General features: G+C 36.5%; 1 long non-coding RNA gene across 1 annotated transcript; it reads left to right on the plus strand.

Annotated features, from left to right (window-relative positions):
- Positions 1 to 12,023: 12,023 nt before the first annotated feature.
- On the plus strand, positions 12,024 to 15,067 carry LOC116539862. The gene is made up of 2 exons (XR_004264221.1): positions 12,024 to 12,108; positions 15,033 to 15,067. It is a non-coding gene; the product is annotated as an uncharacterized LOC116539862 (long non-coding RNA).
- Positions 15,068 to 27,612: the final 12,545 nt, after the last annotated feature.

A 27,612-nucleotide genomic window follows, 5' to 3' on the forward strand; every position in this document is an offset into this window, starting at 1 on the left:
ACCCAGTAGTGGGTTTGCTGGATCACATGATAATTCTATTTTAGATTTTTAAAAAGAATATCATGTCATTTTCTGTAATCGCTTTACTAGCTTACATCACCATCAGCATTGTACAAGCATTTAGTTTTTTCCATATTCTTACCAACACTTTTCATTTTTTATCTTTTTGATAATAGCCATTCTAACTGGAGTGAGGTGATATCTCATTGTAGTTTTGATTTGCATTGTCATGGAAGACAATCGATAATATTGAGTATTTTTGCATACACCTATTGGTCATTCACATGTCTTTTTTTGAGAAATGTCTATTCATGTCTTTTACCCAATTTTTAATGGCACTATTTATTCTTTTTGTTATTGGGTTGTTTGAGTTTCTTATATATTCTGGAAACTCCTTGTAAGATATATTGTTTGCAAATGTTTTCTGCCATTTTGTAGGTTGTATCTCCATTCTGCTGACTGTTTCCTTTGCTGTGTAGAAGCTTTTTAGTTTCACATAATTTCATTTCACTGCTTTTGTTTTTGTGACTTGTACTTTTGAGATCTTATCTAAAACAATCCTTACCCAAACCCAGTGTTATAAAGGATTTTCCCTATGTTTTCTTAGAGTAGCTTTATAGTCTTGGGTCTCAAATTAAATACTTTAGTCCATTTTGAGTTAATTTTTGTATATGATGAAGATAGACCTCTATCTAGGTTCATTCTTCTGTATGTGGATATCCAATTTTTTCCACCATCGTTTATTGAACAGTGCCCTTTCCCCAATGTGTGATTTTCATACCTTTGTTGAAAATCATTTGGATATACATACATGGATTTGTTTCTGAGTTTTCCATTCTCTTCTGCTGGTCTATGTGCTTTTTTAAAATGCCTGTACCTTGCTGTTTTGATTATTATAGCTTTGAAGTAGAATTTGAGGTTAGGTAGTGTAAGGTCTCCAGCCATTTTTTTTTTCCTCAAAATTGCTTTGGCTTTTCTGGGACTTTTGTGGTTCCATACAAATTTAGTATCTTTTTTTTTCTATTTCTGTGAAAAATGTCATTAGTGTTTTGATAGGGACTGCATTGAATTTGTAGCTTATTTTGTGCAGAGTAGACATTTAACAATATCAATTCTTCTAATCTATGAACTTGGAATATCCTTCCATTTATTTGTGTTCAATTCCTTCTGTGTATATTTTATAGTTTTCAGTGCAGAGATATTTCATCTCCTAGGTACCACTTTTCTGCAGCTATTATAAATGGGATTTTTTTTTCTTGATTTCTTTTTCAAATAATTCACTATTGGCATAACAAATGCTGCAGATTTTTGTACACGTTTCTAAATTTAACAGTTGCAAAAGCCTTCACAGCAATGTTTCCTGTTTCCTAACCCCTTTGTTCTGTTTTTGCAGCCAATCAATGCCACCAGTTTTTTCTTTGCCCTTCTAGATAATACACATATGCAAGTAAAATAATTCTTCTCCTATTTTCTTTCTTATATGGTATCATGCTCTACATACTGTTTCACATCTTGCTTTTTTCAATTAATATATTTTCAATTAATATATTAATTTTCAATTAATATATTTTGGAAATAATTTCATATCTGTTTAAATAACTTCCTCAATTTGTTTTTTTTTAAACTGGTTACACAGTATTTTATAATGTCAATATACTGTAATCCAGAATATATTTAGCCACTTTTCTTTTGATGAATATTTATGTTGTTTAAAGTTTTTGATATTAGAAATATCCTCAAATATCATTCTTATTAGAACCACGTGTATATATATCCAGAGGGTTCTTTGTTGTTATGTTTCCCACAACAGATTAAGTGGTGTTTTTACCCTCAGAAGAATATCCTCATTGTCTACTTTAAAAGCAAAATCTAAATACTTAAATAAGATCTGGTGCTTCCTATGATGGTTAATTTTCTGTGTCAACATGACTGAGCAATGGGGTGCCAAGACATTTGGTCAAATATAATATGGCTGTGTTTATTAGGGTGTTTCTGAATAAAATAACATTTGAGTTAGTAGGCTGACTGGGTGAAGCAGATTGCCTTCCCTGATGTGAGTGTGCCTCATCTAGTCAACAGAAGACCTAAATGGAACAAAAACCACTACATAACAGAGAACTCCTCTAACCTGATTGCTTGAGTAGGGACTTTTGTCTTCTCCTGCTCTTGAAGAGGAACTTACACATCAGATCTCCTGGGTCTCCAGCTTGCTGACTGCAGCTCTCCATAGTCATGTGGGTCCATTTCCTATGATAATTCTCTTTACCCTTACTGCTCACACACACTTATCTGCTTTCTAATTTCAGTGAATACAATTCCAGGTGAGAACAGTGTTGAAACTATTGTAGACCAGTGAGAGCATGCTGCTTTGGAAGAGCTATATTTTAACAAATAAAGCATAGTAGGAATTAATGGATACAAGGAAAAAACCTGGTGGCAATACATATTGAGAACTGCAGATTTTGGACAGCTGTTTCTGCATAGAGTATGAGAGAACCAGTAATGCCCTTCAGCGGAGATGCTCTAATTTCAATGGGAAAATGTTAGAAAATTTCAGACTTAACACTAGATACTGGCCTAAAAACAAAGCATATTTCCCTGCCATCCAGCTTAAGATGTGGAAAGGGAGGCCAGGGTAAATAAAAACATTTTGTTGATTTACAAACACTGATATCTCACAGACTTGTGTTCATTCAGTAGAAAAATAAAAAAGAAAGATAAATGATCATCTTGGCCACTCAAATGAAGACCAGGCATCTGAAAATTATTTATCATGGTTAGTAAAAGAAGATATGGAATGCTAGTTAGCACCTTCAATAGAAAGCAAGAAGAGATGAACTTAATGAAATAGTATCAGTATATTATAGGAAGAAAAGTTTTGGAAAACACATAAAGAAGAAAGTTTTGAAGGAAAAAAATGATTGATTGTAATCTGAAAAGTGCAATAATAGATTCTACATTGGCAACTATAAAAAGAACAAATGATGCTGCTAAAAATGGAATCGCTAACATGAAGAACAGTGCTATGAACTCTCTCAATGGCAGGCACAAAAAGAGAGATAACGGTACATTCACAATGAGAGAACAGATTGGCAGTTTATTTTAAAGTTAAACATAGCCTTATACAACCCAGCAATTGCACTCCTAGATATTTACCCAATTGAGATGAAAATGTATGTCCATACAAAAGCTGGATGCAAGTGTTTATAACTGTTTTATTCATAAATACCAAAAAACTGGAAGTAACTATGATGTCCTTTAATAGACTAATGGACAAACACACTGTGATACTTCCATACAATGGAATATTATTCAGCAATAAAAGGAAATAAGCTATCAAGCTACAAAAAGACATGAGCAAATCTTAAATGCAATCTAAGTAAAAGAAGCCATTGGAAAATGCTTCATAGTGTATAATTCCTATTATGTGACCTTCTGGAAAAAGCAAAACTATAGAGACAATAAAAAAAGATGTGTGGTTGCCAAGGGTTTGAGTGCAGAGGACGAGAGTTAAACAGTTGAAGCACAGGGGATTTTTAGGTCAGTGAAACTATTCCATATGATACTATAATGGTGGAGACATGACATTATGCATTTTTTCAAAACCTGTATCACTGCACAGATCAAATAGTGAATCTTAATGAACACAAAGTAAAAACAAAATCATGTTTAATGTGAAGGAATCTCAGGGAGGAATACAGACTGCGACAAGGGAATCCTATTGTATTAAAAAAGTGTATGAAACAATCTCACCAAAGGGTCTGTAAGGGAAAGGCAATGACCTAAATAACATTAGAAATAAGTGGTGTCTGTAAGATTAAAGTCAACAGTACTCATGTTGGTAATGTTGTTTCCCATGGGATTTGATTCAACAATCCTGATGCTGCTATATCAGAATTGGACACTTAAATGAATAGATGGTAGAGAGTAGGAGTCATGTTTTTCATTGTTGGAGCAGAAAGTTTAAAAATTAGCAATAGAGGAAGCTAGAATTAACAATATAGTAACGGATTAGAGTTGGAGAAAGCAGTATAAATTCATGTTTAGGGTAACATACATATATCATTGCATATATAGAAATATTTATAATATGTGTACATACATGTGTTACTATATGCACATATATTTATTTACTTTGTCAGCTGAAAGGGCAAAAAATAAATTATATATCAGCAGTAATGAGCACACTTCCAAGTGCTCAAATCCTGGATTTTGATACCATTGTCCAATCGCTCCTTAGAGAAATGGCTGGTGCTAGGACTGGGCAAGAATTATGCAAGATAAGCTTGGAGCCTCTTGTAGTTTCAGAAAGTAAATGCCTCCCTCTTCACCAAAAACTCCTACACTAATGAGGCTGCTGTGTCTAAGGGATATGGAAATCAATTTAAAGGGCTTTCAGTTGCTTAAGTGAAAACAATTTTAGCAACAAAATTAAGAAAATAATATTGAATTATAATCCAAAATATGAAGTAACTTCCATGAGTTTATACCGATAATACAGAAATGATTAAATAAATAAGAAAAAGGAGCCAAATTTCCCTTGCAGAAGAACTCCAGATTATTTTTGAAGATACTCCAACCTCAAGGAAGAGTGCCATAAATTCACATTTTGGAAGTGTGGGCCATGCATAGTGGCTTCTTTCAGGAATGGGGTATGGAGAAGTCCACCTTTACAGGGAAACTTTAGAGTAACTTTCCAGTGGGGAAACTGACAAACACTGCCTCAGCCAGATTGCCTATCAAGGCAATAGAAAGAGTAATCAATTATATTAATGGTGTGTACTTTGATATGATGTGATAGAAATGCCTCTGTGATCTTCCTCCTAAAAAACTATAACCCTGGTCTAATCATGAAAAGAATATCAGACAAATATAAACAGAAAAGGCCTACTTTAAAATTCTTGACCAGTACTTCTTAAAACTATCAAAGTCATCAAAAACTAGAAAACTAAAAGAAACTGTATGGCCAAAAGAAGTTAGTTTTGAGTCACAGGTAAAATGGGTTTCCAGTACTGGAGCAGACAGTAACTCTGCCCTAATAGGAAATGATGGGGAAATGGACATGCAGGCTTACATTGTAGTTTTCATAGGATGGTTATTTTACTTGGTGAATGGCCTAATACCTAACTGTTTGATCCACACCCAGGAGATCCATCACATAGGAAACATTTTTATATTGGAAGATGCCCTTGTATGTCTTGTCTGACCATTGTGCAGTTTATTCCTGCCTGACCATTGCTCTGGCACTGGGAGCCCTACTTTGTGCTCTCTGTGGCGTCCTGGAGACAACCCATCTTGGAGTAGCTCCTGGATCTTCAGATGGAAGATTAAATGTAATATTCCATCACAATAGGAAACAAATTCAGAGACATATTTACTGGCAATAAATAAGTCCTAGGCAAGGAGGGGCATAATGAGTTAGAAAGGCAATCCTCTGACCCTGGCTTGTATGAGGCAGAAATAGAGAGTTAGGCAGAGATAGCAAGACAGCCAGTGTGGCAGCTATCAGTACATACAGGGGAGGAGGGCGTGCATCACCTTCAGTTTGTGGGAAAAAGTATGAATGGCCAGTTTCAAGCAAGTGGCCAGAAAAGCAGGGAACCCAATTTCCTAGGCAGTAGAAATACCTCTAAGTGATTATCTCTGGCCATAGGCTTGAGGCGTTTGGGAATGTTATAGAACTAGAAACTGTGTGAAGTATAACTGAGCCCCGCTTGTAGTCTGAGAAATTTAAACTTGTATTAAAGATGAATGCTGAAGCAACATAAAATTGTAAGAATTCACTACAGACTTTAAAGAGACATGACAAGAAAATGTAATGTGGTCTCCTGGAAGAAATTCTGGAACAGAAAATGGCACTAAGAGAAAACAAGGAAATCTGAATAAAGTATAAACTTTAGTTAATAATAATGTACCAATATTAGCTGATTGATTATAATAAATGTACTATACTAATGTAAGTGTGCATAAAAGGGAACCTTAGTGGGTGGAGTATATGGGAACTCTCTGTACTATCTTCTCAAATTTTCCATTAATCTAAAACTCTTCTAGAAATTAAAATCTACCTTCAAAAAATTTGCAATGCAAATTCATAAATACCAAAACCCCAACAGAAAAAACCACTTTAAACTTCATGTGAAACAAAAAGACAGCCCACATAGCCAAGACAATCCTAAGCAAAAAGAACCAAGCTGGAGGCATCACACTGCCTGACTTCAAACTATACTACAAGGCTACAGTAATCAAAACAGCATGGTACTGGTACCAAAACAGAGATGTAGACCAATGGAACAGAACAGAGGCCTTGGAAGTAATGCCACACATCTACAACCATATGATATTTGACAAACCTAACAAAAACAAGCAATAGGGAAAAGAGTCCCTGTTTAACAAATGGTGTTGGGAAAACTGGCTAGCCATATGCAGAAAGCTGAAACTGGACCACTTCCTTACACCTTACACTAAAATTAACTCCAGATGGATTAAAGATTTAAACATAAGACCTAACACCATAAATATCCTAGAAGAAAACCCAGGCAACACCATTCAGGACATAGAAATAGGCAAGGACTTCATGACTAAAATACCAAAAGCAATGGCAACAAAAGCCAAAATAGACAAATGGGATCTAATTAAATTCAGAGCTTCTGGACAGCAAAAGAAACAATCATTAGAATGAACTGGCAACCAACAGAATGGGAAAAAAAAATTGCAATCTACCCATCTGACAAAGGACTAATATTCAGAATCTACAAAGAACTAAAGAACATTTACAAGAATAAAACAAACAAATCCATTCAAAAGTGGATGAAGCATATGAACAGACACTCTTCAAAAGAAGATATTTATGAGACCAACAAACATATGAAAAAATGCTCATCATAACTGGTCATTAGAGAAATGCAAATCAAAACCACATTGAGATACCATCTCATGCCAGTTAGAATGGCGATCATTAAAAAATCTGGACACAACAGATGCTGGAGAGGATGTGGAGAAATAGGAACACTTTTACACTGTTGGTGGGAGTGTAAATTAGTTCAACCATTGTGGAAGACAGTGTGGCGATTCCTCAAGGATCTAGAAATAGAAATTCCATTTGGCCCAGCAATCCCATTACTGGGCATATATGCAAATGATTAAAAATCATTCTACTATAAAGACACATGCACAAGTATGTTCATTGTGGCACTGTTTACAATAGCAAAGACCTGCAATCAGCCCAAATGCCCATCAATGATAGACTGAATAGAGAAAATGTGGCACATATACACCACGGAATGCTATGCAGCCATAAAGAAGGCTGAGTTCATGTCCTTTGGAGGGATATGGATGAATCTGGAAACCATCATTCTCAGCAAACTGGCACAAGAACAGAAAGAACACATGTTCTCGCTCATAGGCGGGTGTTGAGCAATGAGAATGCATGGGCACGGGGAGGTGAACATCACACACTGGGGTCTGTTGGGGGTGTGGGCAACTAGAGGAGGGACAGTGGGGGATGGGGAGATTGGGGAGGCATAACATTGGGAGAAATGCCTGATGTAGATGACGGGGGGTGGGGTGGAGACAGAGAACCACCATGGTATGTGTGTACCTATGCAACAATCCTGCAAGATCTACACATGTACCCCAGAACTTAAAGTACAATTTAAAAAAGAAAAAAGGAAAATCAATATAGGTGATTAATAGAAAGTTTACATATGTACAAATGGTTCTTTTTAAAAAACATTGTCTCACACATAATAAGGAAATGCACCTAAAAACCATGATAGATACTGTTTGTTTTTTCACCTATGGGATTGAATAAGAGAAAAAAAATTGATAACTCATGGTAGTGGTTTCAAAATATACTTACAAATCCTCTGGTACTTCTTGGTTCAAGAAGTTGGGTTTAATTTCTTTTCCTTTGAGTATAGGCTGGACTTAGTGACCCACTTCTAATAAAGAAAATATAATAGAAGAGATGGTTTGTGACTTTTGTGACTAGATCATGAAAGGCATTTATTTTTGTTTCCTCCTTACTGTTTCTCTTGGATCATTTGCTCTGAGAAAAGTCAGTTACTGCACCCAAGGGCACTCAAGCTGCCCTATGAAGTCCACATGGTGAAGAGCTGAGGCCTTCTTCCAACAACCAGCCAGGAACTGAGGCTTTTTGCCAGTAGTCATTTTGGAAGTGAATCCTCCAGCTCTGGCTAAACCTTTAGATACTGCAGTCCTGGCCAATCCTGTGAGGTAGAAATAACTAGCTAAGTTCCTCTAAAATGCCCAATTCACAAAATCTGTGAGATAATAAATGTTTAAGTTGCAAAAGAGTGAGAGAGAGAGAAAATTAGTAATGGAAGAAGGGAGGCAGGAAGATTGAAATGGAGCAAAAAAAGTATTAAAGGAGAAGATGATAGACATGGAGGATAGAGAATGGAACTCCAATCTAAAATGATGAGATAAGCCATAGGCAATTATATAAAAGAAGAAACTTTCTTGAGCTTGAAAAGTATCTGAGTATTTTGATTTAACAACTTAATTATATTTCAAACCCCTGAAAATGAGAACCCTAAGTTGAATACAAAAGAGAAAGAGTTATACGATGCAAATGCCCTGGTAGGAAGAAAAAAAAATGAAAAAGAAAAAGAAACAAGTTATTTTTAAGAAATACACATGACCTCAGATATTTTTGTTGCTATCTTCTGCAGTATTAAATTAGGGCAGAAAGTACAAACATGTATGTAGAATTTTGGGGCTATAGTGGTGGTACAAGAATTCGTACATAGGCAAGATAGTCTTTTATCTGGAGAAATGATAAATATTCCTCAGTGAAATATGAACTCAGTTATTATTCATAATCTTTACTGGAAAAAATGGTTAATATTTACAATGGCCATGAAAAAAATGAATTAGGAATAGGACAATTATGAAATACTAAAGGGATTAATATTTCTTCTCTGTTTCCTAGAATACATTTTTAGAAAATGTTCTCAAATTTATGCTGCATTGGTATTATTAATATCATATAGTACTAATGGATGTCCTTAAATGATCTTGAGTATTACCCTTTAAATGACAGTGAATAATGTCATTTTAATGATGACCTGGAATACTGATGAACATGATGATTGGGTAATGACTGGAAATGACACAGAACACATTGGATTAAATGTTAAATTATCAAAAAAATGCAAAACTAGAGATGAGAGAGAGAAGAGAGAGAGAGAAAGAGAGAAAGTCAGATCTCAACCGTTCTTGTTGTTAAGTTGAATATTGGACTTAAAGATATTGGAGAGTATAATATCAAAAGCACAGGTGTGGTCATTTTAGGACAGAAGGATGTAGAGCAATGTGTAAGTTAGAGAATAAACTATGGCAATGAAGAAGCCAATACTGTAGTGGCTCAAACAAAACAGAAGGGTGTTTATTTTTCATATAATAGTCTAGAAGCAAGCTTGCAGTTTAGATCTGGTAGGAGGCTGTGCTCTTAAAGCTCATTTAGAAGCCCTCTTTTTCTAACATTCCTGAGGGCATCATACTTGTCCATTTGTTTAAAGCAGATGGACTGCACCAATCTGTGACATGTGCTATGGGAAGGGGGCTAAATAGATTCCTTATACAAATGTGATTTAGAAGGTATATATCACTTCTAGCTGGATACCCTCATCTATCTACAAGAAATCCCAGAGAAGACTGTCTTGAGCTGGGCTTCAGTGTGCCCTACTAAAATGCAGCAGATACTAAAAGAAGGAGAAACAGAGCACAGAAGGTGTTTTAGGCCATGTCTAATACAAGAGGACTTTTCCTTCTTAATATTTTTCTATAATTTTAATTTCAAAATGTGTATGTATTCCATTTATAATTCTGAAATGGCACACGTGCATGCGTGCACACACAAACTTGAAAAGAGAAATCCTCACTTGGTTTGCTCTATAATGCCTCTTTTAAAAAGGCCACCCACATTATAGGTACCTGCAGACTCTATAGATATTTTACTCCTTTAATCAGATTTCTAATTTAAACATCAAAAAGAGAACAATGAAATGAACGATCTAATAGAATACATCATCTCAGAGTAATTTCTCCAGCACTCTCTAATAGATCAGATTTTATTTTATTTTATTTATTATGTTTTTACAGCAGATCAGCCCTTCTGAATGTAGTTGTTAGCTTGAGTAATAAATTGAAAACAGGTTAACTGAGATATGCCCGACTTAGATCCAGGAGGAATTGGCTGAAATGTAGGAGATAGTGGGAAGTTGTCCTGGGTTAGAAATTCCCACAGATTAACTAGAATTTGCTACACATCACTATTTTATATTTGGTTTTGATATTATGCTTTCTAACTGGATGGATAACAACACTTCCTTTCCTGTGGATTAGAGAGAAACCTCAAGAGGATCTTCAAAGAGCATAAAAACTTCAGACCTATTTATTTCCAATTATAGGCTTTGGCTTTTAGATCAAGCCTCATGTTCATTTTTAAATTTGAATCATCAGTGGGTTTTAAAATATTGCTAATTACAAGAGGCATAAATGTTAAAGTATTAAGAATATTAAAAGTGAGCAGTCTTCCAGAAAAAAAAAATGTTTTCAGTTGAATTTCTCAGCTAATGACAATGAAAATGTGGGTGTTAGTTAGTTGTCTATTTTATCTAACAAACACATACGATTCAATGACACAAAACACAAAAACTATTGATGAAATATGAAAGCTATTGAATGAAAAACATTGGACGTGGATAGGATAGTTTTATAACTGGTAGAAAATGTTCATTTAAGGACAAGATAATTGTTCTGCCAATCTAGATCCTGTGGATTTAATGGTCTACTTGGGTGTTTTTTATAGCTGTGCCATTTCCCCCTATAATTACAATGTCAACTTTTAAGTAAATATAACCACTTAATAAACTTGAATTGGAGGTCCACAGAAGCAGCCAGTTATGGGATAAAATCATTGATTTAAGCTTAAAATGAGTGGATAATAAAGTTGATAACACCTAACACTTACTATGGGACAGGCATATTTGAAGTATTACCTGCATTAATTCATTTAACACAAGAGTATTCTGAAGTATGTGCTATTACTATCCACATTTTACAGATAAATAATTCCTTTCTTTAATTCTTTTAATACTTTTTCTGGATGTATATGTGTTTTAGAATGTTCAGTAAGGATGTGTGTGTGTGATCCTGCCATAGAAGGTTAGCAGAGAGTAGATTGCAAAAAGAAAAGTGATTTATTAAAGAAGCATCTCCAAGAAGTCAGTTATAATAAAAGAAAATATGTGGCTGTCTACTAGAAGAGTAGGTGTCACTCCTCTGACCAGCAGGCCAAGATCAGGCTGTGGTGGACAACTAAAAGTGGTGTCTTCTAGAAAGGAAAGGCATTCAGGTAGTAGTAATGAAAAAGAAAGAAAAGGAGAAAAAAAGAAGAAGAGGTAGAGCATATGATAGTGAGCATTTATTGAGCGCCTGCTATGAGGTAGATGATGTTGAAATTGACCCAATTATCCTATAGAACTGATGTTTATGGGTTCTTTGAATAAACGTAGAAACTGATCTTCCCAGTCTTAAACTTGAGAAAGTTATGTTTGTCTTATCTGAGTTTCTTTCTCAGGAAACCAACCATCAGGCCTTCTAGATAGTAGCGAGGAGCTGGAACTCATCAGAGCCCTGCATTTGGACAGCAGATTTTACACCCCTCGCCCCCTCATAATTGCCTAGCCAACCGCCTCCTTCCTGTTGATCAACTTCTCTTTCTTATCTCTCCCTAATTCTGTTTTCCCACACATGGTGACATTTCTTCCCTGGCTTTCTGTGGGGCGAGCAGCAGGAAATAGACTGAACTCCTGGTGTTTTGGTAACAGTGTGTTTGCATTATAGTGATTGTCTCTATGTACAGATGAGACACATGAGACACAGAGAGATGGATACCACTAAGGTCATGGCCAGGAGGTGGCAGTGCAAAGGTTCCTACCCAAGCTTCCTCATCTGTGAACAGAATAGGAAGGCATTGGTAAATAGGAACATGTTGACCAGCAACAACCAGCTCAAAACTCACCTCTTTGTATGAATGCACCATGTGGCGACTTCGTTTGGATTTCTGCAGGAACATGGCAGGTAGGCAGTTCCTCATTATGTCTTCTATCTATTGGCATATCCATATTCCACAAATGCATGGCTTGTTTGTTCAACTAGAACAAGTGCTGCTTTAAAAAATTGTTGTTTCTTTCACTCATAGTTTTTGCTATGTACCCTCAATTAGTATGACCTTCAATAAACTACTTAACAAAGCTTTAGTAAAGCAAAAATAGTTACATGCAGGCTGGGGCAGATGAAGCAATATGAATTTTCTCTGTTTCATTTTACTGATTGGACAAGTTCTGTGGGCTCCATTCTGCATGTCTTTGTTCATGGGTTCCTTCTACCTGAAATAGCTTTCTATCCTGTCAATGTTCTTCAATGTACATTTTCAATGTTATACTGTCCTAGCAAGGTTCTCTGATCCTCACATGTATTGATCTCTCCCTTTACTGTTCTTCCAATTTCTAAATTATATTTATCTCAGTATCCCTTTTGTGTTTCCTCCTCCCCTTTCCAGCCAGTGTGCACATGTTATTTCCCATGGGGTCCATGGCAGTCCCCCACATACTTACTTGCACACCCACCCACCCCAGGGTTTCTGCCTGGGAACATGCCAGGTATCTGTGTGACTCATTCACTTGACTCAAGTCTTTCATCAGGGAGGCCTTCCTTTCTGGATTCTGCAGGAGCTCACTCTCAGACAAAGATTAGAGGGGCAAGTAGTTTTACTTGGAAGGTGTTTTCAGAAAGCTTCTGTAGCAGAGATGGGAAAAGGAGAAAGGTAAGACATGGTTTGTTAACAAGCAAGGGAGTAGTGGGAGCCCAGCACACCTCTCAGAGTTTCCTTTCTCTACAGGGGGCAAGCTAGAACTTTACTCTCCACCTCCCTTCCTGTCTTTGGGTGACGATCACTTCTGGGGGCATGAACTCTCTAAGACCTGGACTCCCCCCTGGGAGATGTCGTATGCTCCTGCAGGAAAGAAAGACTTCCAGAGAGCTGCAGATGTTCCCAGTATCTGGTCTTTGGGATGTGGAGGACAGTGCAGGTGACGTGGGGTTGGCAAAACCACACGGGCATAGCCACATCATCTATGATAGTTTTTCCTCGCCTATCTTTATGTCCTTATGTTACTTTCATTAGCTTCATAGCAGATATCTCCAGTTGCTACAGATTCCAAACTCAAAAGCACACGGACTTATTCTTTTTCATTCCTTATTGCACCCCCAGAGCAACATTTGACATACAGTAGGTGCTGCATGAATACCTATTAAATAAATGAGTAAATAAATATGTGTTAAATTTTAAGATTAATTCATTACATTGTTTTATGTATTTTTTAATTCACAAATATTTTATGACTTTCAGTGCATCATGTATTCAATTCTATATTTCAAAGATTCTATTTTTTAATGCGTAATGACTGCTTAATTATTTGAAAATGACTTTAACTTAGGCAATTGTAAAGCTGTTGCAACAGCTTTGGCTCAGTTTAGTATTATTATATTTTTCAATGTATTTCATACTTTTAAATAAAATGGGAAGTCTTTAGGTCAAACATTTCTTTATGTCACCACATTTTAGGAAAAAACTATGCTACATTATATTATCACAACTATATGTATCTATATCCTCTATCACTTATTCATATCTGTATCTTCTTTCATTCATCAATGTCTTCTGTTATCTATCTTCTATCTATATGAAAGGAATAAGCATATCACTATTTATCATATGTAATACACATGGGTGCATTAGTCATATAGTAAGTTGGCAAAGATAAACTCATTAGATACAGATGTTTTGCTTTATAGATGAGGAAACTGAGCCTCAGTGTCTTTGTGAGTTATCCATGGTCTTGTTGCTAAACCATGTCAGACCAGGACTGGGATCCAGGGTGCTCTGTTTGAAGAGTGTTCTTTCCACCACACGATGAAGACTTTTTCCATAAACTACTGTATTATATGTATAAGCCACTTCCCTTTTGCATGACGTGGCTCTTATAAGAAGAGCACTTTAAAAATTAGTTAATCCCAAGTGAACATCTGAGCTGGAGTGATGTGATTATTCTTTCCTTATACATAAAGGGAGACATCTGTGTGAGGCTGAAAGATTGACCATAGGTCAGAAGAATGATTTGTTTGAATTCAGAGGTTATCCTCGAATATTGGAAAAGCTCTTGCTTATGGCTCAAAGAGAAAAAGTTATGCAAATCAGGGAGCTGTGTACTGACTTCAGACCATCTAGATGGACCCTGGTTAAATAAACACGATTTCCTTTCTAATCTTTATTTTAGCCTGTATTCCCTCTCTTAACTCTTGAGCCATTTCTACATGAGGCCAATTCAGCTTTCGTGACTTTCTTTCACTTAGTGGTCTTTATTTTTGCCTAGATTGACTGAATATTGGAGCATCATTTACCGTCAGCAACATATGAGGATTCTTTGTGTAAGGGAAACATTGAAATCGATGTGTTATTACAGGGGGTTGAATTGCAGTAACCCACAGAAATTGTCTTATAATTGTCATTGTCTCTTTTAATCTATTATCTCCCTTTCTAATACAAAGCATGAGGAAAGCTCAGCCAACCTGATGGTGGTATTTCTGTTTCCAAAAACATAAGCACCAGACTTAAAGCACACCACCCATGCTGCCCAGATGGCAAAATGCTTCAGCCTTCACTAACATCTTACGAGGCATGTGTTTGTACTGGCCTGCTTGGGCCTGGAAAATGAAGTGCTATCTTCTTTCTGCGCACAGCGGCTCAAAAGCCATGGTGGGGCTTAGTCTGCTGGAACAAACAGATATCAATTTAAGCAGTTGGCCTCTGAAATTTCATTCATATTTATGGACATTTCTGTTTTTCTACATTTAAACTTCAGGAAGTAGATCAGAGATTGCAAATTTCCTGCCATACGCAGGGACACAGGTTACCAGAATGTGAGTGTGTGTTCTTTTTTCAGATCGAGCATGTGTGCTTGAGAGAGACAGAGACAGACAAAAACAAGTCTTTCTGTGGAACACTTGGTTGACCCAATGATCAACCAAAACACTTGGTTTTCTTCTTTATTATTTCCTATCTCACCTTATCTTGGGTTTATTTGACCATTTTTTCTTACTGTTATTGAAACAAATTCTTAGCTTATTAATTTTCAAACTCTCCTTTTTTCTAAGGTAAGCATTCAGTAGAGTCCACACATCCTCTATGGTCATTAATTCCTGAGTCTTCATTATTCCTGCAAATGTTCATATGGTTGGGCCTGACAACACCTGCTTAAGGCTGATTTGTGCCTGTGAAGGTCCTGGCCAGCACAGGATTACCAGGTGTCACTTTGGTAACCCATTTATGATGCACTGCTGCTGAAGGATGGGAACAGATGTCTAGTTCTTCTTGCCATATTGACTCTGTCACATTGGGGCTTGCCCCAGCAGCCAGGTCCATGGAACAGCAGCAACAGCGATTACCACTCCACATTGCCACTTAGGGTCTCGCGGATTGTGCACTGCACAGTTCCTGGGACTGACGGCCCTTCACAATTGCCAGAGACTTGTGTGCTTACTGCTGTGGTCTGGATGTTGGCATACCACAGAATTCATGTGTTGAAATAATAACCCCAAAATGATAGTATTAGGAGGTGAGGCCTTTGAAGAGGATTAGTGCCTGATTCTAATTTCCACTTTCTAATGACACCTTGTTCTTGAATTTCTCAGCTTTTGAAACTATTAGAAACAAAGTTCTATAGTTTATAAGCCACCCAATTTATGGCATTTTTTATAGCAGCCCAAACAGACTAACACTTACAACAGGAAATGTTTAACTGATGGGAGTAAAATGTCCAGAGGAAGTGGTCCTTTTTCTAATTTGCACTTGTCAGTGGATGGGCTGTCAGTGCAGCTGCCTTCTTTGACAAAGCGGAAAAAACTGTGCAAGCTCACCCACTTCCAGTGCCTTTTTCTGGCAGACTTGCTCACCTATGACCTGAAGTAGAGTCCCTCCAATCCCCATCTCACTTTTCTTGTTCATGATAGAACTTTGCCTCTGATGTGGACAGTTAGGCCTCAGCTCATACCTTCTCACAGTCTGATACATCCATGTATCACACCCATACTCACACTTAACCTCCTTCAAAACATTCAATAACGTGCTGCCACTGCTGCTCCACGTGGCATATAAGTAATGCAAACTTAGTCGGGCATGGTGGCTCATGTCTGTAATCCCAACACTTTAGAAGGCCAAGGAGGGTGGATCATCTGAGGTCAGAAGTTCAAGAGCAGCCAGGCCAACATGGTGAAATCCTGTCTCTACTGAAAATACAAAAATTAGCCAGGCATCATGATGGGCACCTGTAATTGCAGGTACTCAGGAGGCTGAGACAGGAGAATCACTTGAACCCAGGAGGTGGAGGTTGCAGTGAGCCAAGATCATGCCACTGCACTCCAGCCTGGGTAACAAAGAGTGAAACTCCATCCCAAAAAGAACTAATAATAATAATAATAATAATAATGCAAGCTCCTGCCAGCTATGCTCTATGATTCTAGTAAGAGGTTCAGAGTGAGTCCACTGCCGTGGGTTTCTTTTGATAAGTGCTCAACATACACTATCCATGTTGTTGGGTCCTCTCTCTTCTGGACACCCTTGGACCACATTAATCATCTGCACGCCTAAGATACAGGCGAAGTCTGGGTTGCAGTGAAGGTTCTGAGGCAGGACAGTGGCATTTTCCCACTCCCTGCAAATCTTCCCCATTCTTTAGTTTGACATCACCTCTTTTAAAAAACAGTAAGCATCAGTAAAAGATTTTCATATGGATGTGTAGAATGGACTCACATGAATAACTGATAAAAAAGAAGAGTGTTTAAATTTATATTCAAGAAAAGAAAACAATAGAATAGGTAAGACAGAAAGCCCCCAACATTTCCGTAAAACAGAAAAAGTAGAGGCTTAAAAACCATGAAGTCACTGTGTTGACAGTGATGAATACTTTATACCCCACTCATTTGCTGAGCTCTGAGGTTACTTGAGGTCATGAAAATCCACTGACATGGGCTGAATAAATTCTGCTAGATGCCTTTTAGATTCAGGCTAATGGCTCCGCTAAAAGTTACACATACACACACACAACAGAGGGTGGGAGAGTACTATAGAGGCACTGGACATGCTAATCCTTTGAGATCTTTAATGCAAAGGGACGCTCTGTCTTCCCATTATTGTCAGCCATGGGCTGAAAAATATTGCGTTTGACACATCTTTTATACAACCCTACTTAGCTATGCATTTCTATGGCAACGATCAGTGTAGCACCCAGATCCTCATTAATCCTCTCAATGTCCCTATTTGGTAGGCAGCTGACAGCTAATATAGTCTCCATTCTGTAGATTGAGTGAAACTTTACCGTCATTTGTCAATATTGCTGGGAAGGGAAGAACTGTTTTAAAATATCTCTAAGCAGACATAGTTCTGTATTAAAAGTTTTGCAAACACTTTCTTGCTCTTATTTTCTATATTTCTCTCTATAATTTTTAAGGAGGACTTGCCTATATGTCACCTTACCCACATCCTGCTTTTAGAAGCCTCTGTTTCTTCAATGTTAAACAGAGAATGGGAGTAGCATTACTCCCAATTTCCTGTTTGCAAATAAGTAATTTAAGTCTTTCCTAGACTTTCTGCCTCCTGCCTGCTTTAGATAAAAATAACCCACTGCAGGTTTGGGATCCATATTCCGGCTCTGACGGGTTCTTCACAGAAGCAGTTTATTTGCCAGCATCCAGCTGTTCCTTTAGCAATTTTGAAACATTTTATGTATTTAATTTTTAATCCTTACCTAATTCCATGGTTTAGCATTCAATCAATAGAGACTGATATCACTCCAAGGGCTTACACAGTCACTAGCTGGAATCAGGCACTTTGTTAGATGAGCAAAGAAAGGTGGTTGATTTGCTTTCTCTGAGGGTGAGAAATGCACCTTTAGACAAGTGCATGACATTGGCAGCTGCCCAGAAACACAAAATGGTTTTAGAAAAAGAGGTAGCTTTGAAAGACTAAGCGATATGGGAGATCATTACCAACTTGGTAGGTATATGCATTAGTTCCAACTCCCACCCTAATTATTTATTTATTGCACTGTTGAGTGAATGTCAACGTTGTTTCAAACGTGGGAAGTTTTAGTCAGCACAGAAGATCTGTTCATAAAGCAAAGTCATTGTTAAGAACCAGTGTTCCTGGAGTTAAACCATTGGCTTTCAGCAAAGAGTATCCTTATAACAGTTGGATATGATAAAACATGATTAAAGATATTGTATTTGAGATTTTCTCACAATATATAAAAGTAAGATAAAGTCATCGCATTTCTGCCTTCTCAAGTCCACCAGTCTGTTACCAGCATTAAGATGTGATAGAAATAATAATAGACTAGTGTAACAATTAAAATACCTGCCAGTGAGTTTGAATATGCATCTGGCTCAGAGCCATAGAAAGAACTTCAAATTGCAATATTATAATTATATCTTTCAGTCATTGAGAAAAGAAGTGTGCATAAAAATATTGCTGTGGTTTGGTTATGTCACCCAAATTTCATGTGTTGGGAATTTAATCCCAAAATTCATATGTTGATTGGAACTGGAGCTTTGGGCAAGTCATTAGTATTAGCTAAGGTTATCTGGGTGCAGACCCCACAGTATGGTTTGGCTGTGTCCCCACACAAATATCCTCTTGAATTGTAGCTACCATAATTCCCACCTGTTGTGGGAGGCAGCCAGTAGGAGGTAATTAAATCATGGGGGGCAGATCTTTCCCTTGGTGTTCTCATGTTAGTGAATAAGTCTCATGAGATCTGATGGTTTTATAAAGGGGAGTTCTCCTACATGTGCTCTCTTGCCTGCTACCACGTAAGACATTCCTTTGCTCCTCGTTTGTCTTCCACCATGATTGTGAGGCCTCCCCAGCCATTTGAAACTGTGAGTCCATTAAACCTCTATCCTTATAAATTACCCAGTCTCAGGTATATCCTTATTAGCAACATAGAATGGAGTAATATACCCCATAATGGTACTGGTGGTTTTATAAGAAGAGAAAGAGAGACCTGAGCTAACATGTAGGCTTGCTCTGTCTTGTCACGTGATGCATTGTGTCCTGTCATGATGTAGCATAAACTCCTCACCAGATGCCAGAGTCATGCTCTTGGACTTCTCACCCTCCAGAACCATGAGCTAAATAAATATCTATTCTTCATATATTACCCAGTCTGCAGTATTCAGTTATAGCAATATAAAATGATCTTAGACGAATACATAAAATAAAATTGTTTACATTAAGAAAAAAGATACATTTTCTTCTTTTTAGAATTATTGCATTTCTTTGTGAAATTCTTATTTTTCTTGGTAAAATTACATCAGGGGACAACAGCAACTATAAGTAATACAAAAAACAGAATTGAGTGACAACTCCACATATAACAAGGGTTACTAGACTTCACATCTTCTATGCCTCGCTTCTTCCTTTAGCAGGGTTGCTTTTTTTAGAAGCCCGTACACTCTCACTTCTAGCTTCATCTCTTCCTCATTTTACCATGCAGTGCTGATTTATAGCTGGTGTTTTGCCCTGTCTGTTCTTCCACTGTAAATGCCATACTGGGAGTTGCCCATGCTTGTGGACTTCTCACCCAATGGCTATTGAGGCTGTTCTTAGTGAGACAGGAGAGATCCTTCTTTCCACCACAGACTTCTTTCTAAAATAAACTGTGGCCTCAATCTTGGCATTGGATTGTATCAGCTCTCAAAGAACTGAGAGTAGTACCCACAAGCCACAGGATTTAAATCCTGGATTTCCTACCTCACCTATGATCAATCAGTGTCACAAGATGGAGCCTCTATCTCCATTAACTCAGGATAGGGTTCTTTACCTGGTAGAACTCTTCCCCTAGAGGCTGTGATATTCCCTTCTTGGTTTGAGGATTTTTATCCAAGTATACCTGACTCCTTTGTAAGTTTCAAATTTGCCCCATTATTTGGTGAAAACAACAACGATGACAACGACAACAACAAAACCCTAATTGCTTCTCTAGCATTCAGAGTCCTAGTGGTTGTTACGGCTGAATTGTATGCTTCTCCTTGTGTTTCATGTGTTGAAGTCCTAACCCCCATTACCCCAGGATGTGGAGATATACCTTCATACAAAGGGGAAGTTTGGCCTGGACTCCTGCTAAGGAAGATGATGTGAGGACACAGGGAGATGGTACCTACAGGCTTAGGAGAGAGGCCTGAAGCAGATTTTTTTTCCTCGCAGCCCTCGAAGGAACCAATTCTGCCACCACCTTGATCTCAGACTTCCAGCCTCTAGAACTGTGAGACAGTAAATGTCTGTTGTTTAAGCCACCCAGCCTGTGGCCCTTTGTTATGGTAGCCCAAGCTGTCTAACACAGTGGCGAATTAGGGCATGCTAATTAGGATGTTACTCTCTCATAATCTTCATACAAATTGAATATAGTTGGATGTGTGATAGTTTGGCTGTGCGTTTGTACAGTGATATAGGTTAATGGGTAGTCTGACCCTGTACAATAATCATACAAATCAGGACACTTTTGAGAGTGACAGGGACTACTGTGGTAATTACTCTGAATAAACAGATAATCTAGGGCTCGCCTAGGCAGAGAAGAACTGGTCCCTTCACTGTAAGGATCTCATAACAGTGAAACAAAAGACTTAGTGGCCCTTTGTATTCTCTTCCTTCCTTTATTTGTTGAAGAAACTAGGCCATTGGCCTTGTAAAATTTTTCACTACTAGATGCTCCTAATTTCATCCCTGCATTGTTATTCCATATGATCCTTTAACCTTTCACTTCCTTGAAACTGCTGCCTAGGCTCCAGGGACTTTGGCAGATTCAGATTCAGAGATTTGGGTTCTTTTCTGTTTTCTCAATAATATTTCATTGATAACGTTATGTGCATTTCCCATAGCATACCATTAAGAAGCACAGGATGTTCTTCATGATGTTAAATTGATCAATGGGCTCACAGGTTAGTGACCTGATCTATCTTCTACAGAATTCTCATCAGCCTTTCATCTAATGATGGTGTCAGCTGCTGATTGCTATATAGTTCTGGTATTTGTACTTGAGTTTGCAAAATGATGATGTTCTGCTTATTCTTCTGCATTGATCTATTGTAATTCTTATCGTCATATATTCTTTTACTCTGATGCATAGTCATATAGGAAAGGTAGGAAAAAAATCTTGATTCTTTTACTTTATGTGCCAATTTTCAGAATAGAGTGATAGCCTAACAACCTCTCTATTTAACTGGAGAGATCGTGTTCATTTACTTTCATTAAGGTCGCATGGATTTTAGCAGACCTGATGTGTTTTAGTTCATCACATCACTGGTTGTTTTTAATGCCCAGATTGCTCCAGCTTTGGCCATTTGGAGCTCCTAGACAAACTGTGTGTTCCTGTCTGCATCTGACTCCAGAATTCTCTAATAGTCCCTTTTCCTTCAGTTACAACAAGATATTCCAGTCTCATCTTGTACATTTGCTATCCCAAACCTAGAATCTGTCATTTTCCTAGGCGCCTTGATTCTTTCCATTAGGAATTAGAGTCATGCAACACATAACAGTATTAAGTCAAACAGGAATTACATATAAGACCATGGTCCCATAAGATTATAATGGAGCTGAAAAATTCTTAACATCTAGTGGTATCATAACCATCATGCCATCATAGTGCAATGCATTAGTCCTGTGACTGTGGTGATGCTGGTGTAAAAAAACCCACTGCGCTGCCGTTTATATAAAAGTCTAACACGGCCGGGCGCGGTGGCTCAAGTCTGTAATCCCAGCTCTTTGGGAGGCCGAGGCGGGTGGATCACGAGGTCAAGAGATCGAGACGATCCTGGTCAACATGGTGAAACCCCGTCTCTACTAAAAATACAAAAAATTAGCTGGGCATGGTGGTGCGTGCCTGTAATCCCAGCTCCTCAGGAGGCTGAGGCAGGAGAATTGCCTGAATTCAGGAGGCGGAGGTTGCGGTGAGCCGAGATCACGCCATTGCACTCCAGCCTGGGTAACATGAGTGAAACTCCATCTCAAAAAAAAAAAAAAAAAGTCTAACACATCATACTTGTTAATGATAACAAATGGTTGTGTTACTAGCTTATGTTTTTACTATAATGTACTTTTAATTGTTATTTTACAGTGTCTTCTTTCTACTTACAAAAGAGATTTCACTATAAAACAGCCTCAAGCGGTCCTTTAGGAGGTATTCCTAAAGAAGGCATTACTATCACAGGAGATTGCCCCTGAAGACCTTCCAGTGGGACAAGCTGTGGAAATGGAAGACATTGATATTACTGATCATAACCCTATGTAGGCCTAGACTAATATGTGTGTTTTTGTCTTTATTGTTAATAAAATTTTGAAAAGTAAAAAATTAAAAATAGAAAAGGCCTTATAGAATCAAGATATTAAAGAAAGTATTTTGTACAATTGAGCAACATGATTGTTTTAAGCTAAGTGTTATTACAAAGCTGTTGAAAAGTTAAAAAATAAAAAAGAAAAGTTTGTAAGGTAAAAAAAGTTACAAAAAGAGACGGTCAATTTATAACTGAAGAAAGTAAAATAATCTTAAAATAAATTTAGCATAGCCTAGGTGTACAGTATTTACAAAGTCTACAGTACTTTACAAAGTAAAGTACAGTATTTACAACAAAGTCTGCAGTATTGTACCATAATGTCCTAGCACTTCATATCCACTCACCACTCACTCACTGCCTCACCTACAGCAACTTCTAGTCCTGCAAGCTCCATTTACGGTAAGTACATATGATATACTTACCATAAATGGTGTACCACTTTTTATCTCTTATACCATATATTTACTGTAACTTATCTACTTTTTAATATATTTAGATACACAAATACTTATGTTACAGTTGCCTGCAGTATTCAGTCCAGCAACATGCTGTACAGCTTTATAGCCTAGGAGCAACAGGCTATACCATACATGTATCCTAGGTGTATAACAGTCTATACCATCCAGGGTTGTGTAAGTACATTCTGTGATGTTTGCATGATGATAAAATCATATAACAATGCACTCCTCAAAATGTATCACAGTTGTTAAGGGACATGTGACTGTACTATTTAGAGACCACAGTCTGAAAACTAAGTGTGCTCATTGATACTGAAATAAATCAATACCTTGGGCCATTTCAAGAAAAAATATTACATAATAAGTTCATATTGATGTTTCCAGTTCAAACTTAAGGGATAGTATGCTTCACATATTACTTTTTATTTTATGCTGAGAGTTTTGATTTCTATTGTTATTTACATAATTATTTCTTTTATCCAATTACGTGTAGTTTCAAAGCAGCAATACAACTGTATTTTTAGGAATTGTATTATTAATTAAAATTTAACATACTGTCAATATGTTCTGTCTTCAAATCCATTTAGGTCATTTTGCTAGATACTTTCATACTCATCTCTAGGGTAATTGATCCAATTTATATCTGCATCACAAAATATGAGTGCTGTCTCTCCAAAGTTTCAGATTTTTTTCAATCTAATTGGTAAGAAATTCTTTATCAGTTTCATATTTGAAAATGTGTTCCCTTTTGTCAGCATATGTATTTTATTTCAGCTACTGAAAACATTATTCTGAAAAAAAGACCCTTAAGCTTCACCAAACTGCCACAATAGGAGGGTTAAAAATGAGCCCCTGGTCGACAGTTTTCTTCGGCATCAAACTCAGATTTCTCCTTTAGCTCAACAAATTCTTTTTTTGTTAGACATTAGAACATTTTCTCCATTTCATATGTTGTCTTTTTTAACAGCTTTATTGAGATATACAAATTAATATCTCAATGTTGATATACAAAGAGCTGCAAATATTTCATGTGCAAAATGTGGTAATTCTGGACAATTATGTTGAATTTTTACAGCACAAAAAATCTTTTCAATATTGTCATTTTTTAAAAAATTTTCTTTGATCTGCTCAAAATTTCCATGATTATTTTATCTTTCTTCATCCTCAATAGATTTAATTTTTGATATCTCTATTCTATTTTTATCTGCTTATAAGTTATTTAAGCAGTGGTGTAAAAGTATTAGTATAAGTCATTTAAAACACTTAATCCAACTTTGCAGTTTCATTCTGTTGTTTAATGTCTCGTTTGAGCAGCTTTAATGACATTATCTTTATTCAAATCTCCTTGACCATAAAAAATTAAAGTGAAATTATCTTTTTCTCTCTTATGTTTTCCAGATTTTTTATTTGTATTCTGCATGTTTTCTTTCCTCTCCTTTCCCCTTCCCTCCCTTCTTTCACGTCTTCATTTTCTGCATTTCCTCTCTTCTTCATTTCTTTTTTTGTAGATTGTGAGCAAATTTGCATTAATGCAAGCTTCTCTGTTCAGACTTTCTGTTTCCTCTAATTTAATGCATGTGAATTCATCCTTCTCCATACGGCTATGATTGCAGACTAACTATTTGCTATTTTGTCAATTTTTTCTGAGACCTAAGTTGTGAGGCTGCGTTGAGTAGGGTTGTGACTAGCCCAGAGAAGATTATGTATAGTTGTTGAAACACTGGGCCCTATACTTTCTTCCGGCATTTTATTAAGGACGTCAGGGTTTGCATTGCTGAGTGGAATGTGTTCTCTATTTTATGGATACTTATTGGCTGTAGATAATTCCCGCAATCCAATGATGACCCTTAGAGGCTTTGCTTCCATAAGTAGAATCAGCCTTATAGATGACAGCTCTTGTTTCACCAGCTCCCACTGGCAGCATTTCCTATATCCCACATTAAGAAAATTAAAAAAGAAGAATGTATTCTCTCAGGTCCTTAAATAAACCTTAGACTATTTTACTAGATTTAGAGATGTTAGTCACCATTTTCAAGTTCTGTTTCTCTTCTTAGCTGCCACTTTTGGAAGTGTGCAACTGTGGTTGTCCTCCTTATTTGCTTGCTGCTGCACAGGTTTTTAAATGCTGCTGTTGTTGTTTTCACTAAGTACTGGGGAGGGGATTCTGTGATCTGGATTCATCTCACCATCTTTACTCAGAAATCTTCAAAGATGTGTTTCTAAAAATGTGAACTCAGAACAACGTGCAGCAGAATCTCCTGGGATGCTTAAACATGATTTTTCATGGGTTTCATCTGAGATAAATATACTGAAACAAAATATCTGGGAATGAGGTCTAGTTGTATACATTTTAAATAGATTCCCCAGGAAATACCGATCATACTAAAATTTGAAAATCCCTAGCTATAAAATCCTATTAAAGCTCTACTCTTCTTTCCAATACATGAAACAGTCTAAAGGTAATATTTCTTTTCCATCAATTTTGGAGAGTAGCAAAAGTTTATGTAAATAAGGTATTTGTAGCAAGAAATCCTATCTTGGTATTCAGAGATGCCCACAATTCCATGCATATCTGTTCAGACTAGTTCAGTAGAAAAATGATCTGATATTCTTATTCCAGACAGCTCTTTAGATAAAAGAGAAATATACATAAAGTGCTGATGTCTGCATACCCAGAGGCCTTGTTAGTGCTAAATAATAATAATCTAAGTTAATGTCTGGATTTGTGCATAGCAACAATATGTAATAATTAGTGCCTAGTTTTAAGATTCTTTTGCCTGTAGGTTTCTTGAGAAATGAATATGGGTTGTATCACTGTTGGGTGAACCACAGGGAGTTCAGGAAGAACAAGATGAATTGTTTGCCTTTCAATATGTTTATTTATATTTCAGAAAATTGCAATACTCTTCATCAGTATTAATTTCATTTATAGAGCAAAAATCATATAATTTATATTTTCTCACAAAATGTATCTGATTACATTGTTTTTGTAGTTTTTGAAATCCTGTATTAAAATACTAAATATTTACACATAAAGCAAAGAAAGAAAACACATATGTAGGTTCTGTTCTGGTCAAAATTAGGATAGAAGCAACAGCTGCAAAATTATCCTTCACCTTCTTCCCCCCAAGGATATTTATCCCTCATGCTACCACTGGGAATATACTACATAAAGACTACTTTCCTTACAGAATCTAGCCCTTTCTGTGGCTCATGTGATATAGTTTTATATACCACCTTTCTTAGAAATATTAGAACATAAACCAAGTTTTCTTAGATGTCATTAATCTTTGGGTACCAATGAAGTTAATTTATTTTTAAAAATGCAAATTAAAATACAAATATTCTCACACTAAAGTGGATTTTAAATGTATTTAGAAGTATAATATATAAAAAGATTATCAGATAGGATGGATGAATGTAATTACACTTAGTGATGTTTGATGTATACAATATTAATTCTAAGTACATAGTGATAACTCAAGAATGCATGATTTATTTAACCTAGAACCATCTAAAAATTAGTGAAAAGGGGTATAGCCAAAAAGCCAAGAGAAGAAATAAAATGGAAGGCCACCACTAACGCCACCACCACCACCACCAACAACAACATTTGATTAAATAAAGAGGCCTAGAAAAGAGGAACATAGACACGAAAAGCAAAGGTAAAACGAACACAAAAACCAGATGGGATAAATAGTAAACTAGTAGCAAGATGGTAGACTTAAATTTGTCAATTATTATATCAAAAATTAACAAACTAAACATTTCAGTTAAAGGGTAGATATTAGAATGGATAAAAAAAAGCAACATTTAACTATGGGCTATTTACAAGAGTCGTAGAATAAATATGAAGACACGGATATGTTGAAAATTAAAAAATGGAAAATAACAAATTGGGTACAGTGTGCACTGTTCAGGTGATAGGTGCACCAAAATCTCAGAAATAACCACTAAAGAGATTATTCATGCAACCAAACACCACCTGTTCCCCAAAAACCTATTTTAAAAAAAATAAAGCAATCATGCCTATAGAAAGTAAACTATTGTGTCTATGTCAAATAGTGCTGACTCCAAGCCAAGGAGTATTACCACAAACAAATGTGGATCATTTAACAATGACAAAAGGAGTAATTTAATAGGAAAACATAGCAATATTAACTTTGTATGCATCTAGTAACAGATTCTCAAAATATACAAGGCAAAAGCTGATAATTTAGATGAATTCACAATGAGTTGAATATCTATTGTTACACATAGAAGCATCAGACAAAATAATTTACAAGGAAATAATGATTTGGATGACATTAGCTACAAACTGACATGATCAACTTTTGGAGAAAATTACAATAAACAATGGCAGAATGCCCATTCTTTTCAAGAACACATGTAAGATGCACAATGAGGAAAAATCAAATGTGATTCTCAAAAATTTCAGTTACTGAAATTTTACAGTATATGTTGTTTGATTACTAAGGAATTAAACTGAAAAAAAGAAAAGCAATAGCACATATGGCAGACATCTGAATATTTGGAGACTAAACCAGAAATTTCTAACTAACCAATGAAACAAACAAAAAAATCACCCAGGGACATAGAAATGACAATAAAAATGTAACATTTTAAAATTTGGGAGATGTTTACAATGCATTTTGTAGAGAAAAAAATGTCATTAAATGCC

Source organism: Sapajus apella, unplaced genomic scaffold (genome assembly GCF_009761245.1).
Source record: "Sapajus apella isolate SASKATOON/1434 unplaced genomic scaffold, GSC_monkey_1.0 scaffold134, whole genome shotgun sequence".
NCBI classification, from domain to species: Eukaryota; Metazoa; Chordata; class Mammalia; order Primates; family Cebidae; genus Sapajus; species Sapajus apella.